This window comes from Silene latifolia, chromosome 6 (assembly GCF_048544455.1).
Source record: "Silene latifolia isolate original U9 population chromosome 6, ASM4854445v1, whole genome shotgun sequence".
NCBI lineage: Eukaryota > Viridiplantae > Streptophyta > Magnoliopsida > Caryophyllales > Caryophyllaceae > Silene > Silene latifolia.
The window spans coordinates 38,491,771-38,494,968 of NC_133531.1; the positions used below are offsets into that span (position 1 = coordinate 38,491,771).

Consider the following 3,198-nt stretch of genomic DNA (forward strand, 5'->3'; position numbering starts at 1 on the left):
AAAGATCCTTGAGTCCCCAAGGAAATCCCCAAGGAATTTATGAAGAAAAGGGAAGAGAAGAAGAAGTTACTATGCTGACTGACAATCCGAGCGGATTGTCAACAATCCGTCCATCCAGCCCCAGCACAATCCGAGCGTCCTTGCATGAATCCGCTCGGATTCCCCCTCAACAATCCGCCCGGATTCCCCAGAATCCGCTCGGATTCCAACGGTGCAATCCGCCCGTCCCGACCCTATTCCGCCGGATTTCTTCACAAAGACGGATTGTCTTCTTCAAGCTACGAAAAGAGAAGCCCTTCTCTCCAAAAATACCGGGTCCTCCTTGCTCAACTTAAAAAGTGTAATTACTAGTTTAGCCCTTAGTTAACCCTAATGCATCCTCCCTAATTTTCACTATAAATACCCCATTAGTCTAATTAGAGGAGCATGTTCTTCTTATCAATAATTAGGGTAGTTAATATCAATCAAATCTCTCTTCAATATTGTAATCAAGTATTAATCAAGTTTTAATCCAAGTTTTAGTTCTTTAATCTCTCTCTTGTTCATCCTTTATTTTGGGTAATTGAAGATTATTTGGGTTATTGTTGGGAGATTGACAACCTCTCAATCAAGCATTCAAGTACTTCTATTATTCTTGCTTTATTATTGGAATCATTAGTAGGTATAATCTCTTAATCCCTTTTTAATTATTGTTAATTACTTTCATTTATTCATCATGTTTCATATTGTTGGTATGATTGACAACCTTGCTAACATGATCAACATGATAATGAGTGAGTAGTCTCTTAGCTAGGGTTAATGGGTGATTAGGGAAACCAACATGGGGAATGATTCATGCTTAAATTAATATGCTTTCATGTTTTATTTGCTTGCTTGTTTTGATCTCAACTCATGCACATGTTATATTTGATGAAATGCTAAGCCTATGAATCCTTGCATTTACTATCATCTTCTATCTTTTCAATGAGACTTGTAAGACATAACCCAACTCGAGTTTCATTAGACCATGCATGTTGTTGAGTAGGGAAGATTAAGTCGACTTGTAGGTGTTGTACAATCTAATCGATTGCTCCGGACCCAAACTTTCCTAGGATTGTAAGATATAACCCAACTCAATCCATCACAACAATAATTGCTTGCTTATAATTTGAGAACATGTTTGTATGATCATATCCCATGATTCCCCTATGATCCCATGACACCCTAGTGCCTTTAATCAATTGTTTACACCCCTTTAATTCATCTTGCTTGTTTATTTTCATTGTTATTCTAGTTTAGTAACCTTCTACATCAACCCAATTTGTGACACCCTTAGACACCACTAGTTACAATAGAAATCTCATTTCAACTCCCGTCCCTTGGGATCCGACCTTTACTTGCCTCTTTACTAATTGTAGAGTTGTTTGTGGAGCTATAAATTGTGTTTTGATTCGACCGTGACCAACGACCACATCTTAATTTGTGAACACTTAGCGGGATCGCATCAAAAATGGCGCCGTTGCCGGGGACGGTGTTTGTTTGATTTAGATTTCTTTTTATTGTCATTAGTTGTGTCTTTCTTCGCCTTGAGGAAGTAAAACTCCTCAAGGTTTGTTCTAATTGTTTTTGAGTTGTTTGATATTTTGCATGTCTAGAAGGTTACAAGGTGATTTGTTACCTTTTGACCGTGAAATCGAAAGAACCTTGACGAACAATAGGAGACTTGTTAGGAGGAATTTGAGAGGTGTTGGTGAAGTTGTTCAACCCACTAGTGAGTTTGTTAATCCTTTCGCAATAGAAGGAGAAGAGAACCCATTACACAATACCCCACAAAATCCACCTACAATACCAAAATTCTCGTCACACTCCGTACCCACCGAGGAGAATCTACCAAATGGTACTCCTACACCGCAACATCTCACCGGAAATTTTATTGCCAAGTCCGCCTTCATCCAACTAGTTGAGAGGAGCCAATTTGGGGGGATGCCTAGTGAGGACCCTCATTCTCATATGGAAACCTTTTGCGACTATTGTGATGCTATCTCTCAAACGGGCGTGACTCAAGACCAAATTAGATGGGTCTTATTTCCTTTTTCCTTAATCGGCACCGCAAAGCAATGGTTGAAGGGCCTTGATAAGGCTACCCTTGGAATAGATTCTTGGAAGAAGTTGGCTCTAGCTTTCTACAAAAAATTCTACCCACCGGAAAAGACCAACATGCTAAGAGCTCAAATTACGGGTTTTAAGCAAAGGGATGAAGAGTCATTGTATGAAGCTTGGGAGCGGTTCAAAGGAATTTGTCGCTCATGTCCTCACTATGGACTTAGCGAATGGTTTTTGGTGCAACAATTTTGGAATGGTTTATATGAAGATTCTAGGAACATTCTCAATATGGGATCAAATGGAATGTTCACCGAAGTTGATGACAATCAAACATGGAACAAGATTGAGGAAATGGCGGTCCATAACTCACAATATAGTAGACCTCGCAAGGCTACTAGAGAAGGAAAGCATGAAGTGGACTCCGTTACTCAATTGGGTGCTCAACTTAGTGCTCACATTGACACAATCAACTTGAAGTTTGAATAAGCTATGGCTAGACTTGAGGAAAACTCAAAATCATCGAAGCATCATGTTAATGCCATGACGGCATCCTCATCAATCCCAAGTGGGATATGTGAGAATTGTGGAACTTTGGGACATGACCAAGGTGAATGTAGGGGAACAAATGAACAAGTGAATGCTTTCCAAGCATACAAGAGTGGTACCCCTTATTCCAACTTTTACAATAAAAACACCAAATTCCATCCAAATCTCTCATACAAAAGCCAAAATGTTCAAAACCCTCAAACAACATACACTCCACCACCCATGAGAAACCAAAATCAAAGACCCTTTAACAATCAAAACCAAGGTTACCAAAATCAAAATCCATACAATCACCAAAATGACCAAGGTTTTGATGTCCAAAAAGCGGTCCTCCAAATGCAAAAGAACCAACAAGAATTTTTCACTCAAATGCAAAAAGATAGCCAAGCAAAGGAAACCACCATCAACAACATTCTAGCTCACACCAAGATGTTTGAAACACAATTGACTCAACTAGCATCTTCAAGCTCACAAAGACAAAAGGGGCAATTACCACCTCAAAGTAATCCCCCTAGACATGAAACGGTTAGTGCCATTCACTTGAGAAGTGGTACAAGGTATGAAGCACCG

The 3,198-nt window shown here is 39.5% G+C and overlaps 1 non-coding gene across 1 annotated transcript; it reads right to left on the reverse strand.

The window, feature by feature from the left end:
• Positions 1–2,196: 2,196 nt before the first annotated feature.
• On the reverse strand, positions 2,197–2,303 carry LOC141589370 (small nucleolar RNA R71). Its single transcript, XR_012520312.1, has one exon. It is a non-coding gene; the product is annotated as a small nucleolar RNA R71 (small nucleolar RNA).
• Between the last annotated feature and the right edge of the window lie 895 nt (positions 2,304–3,198).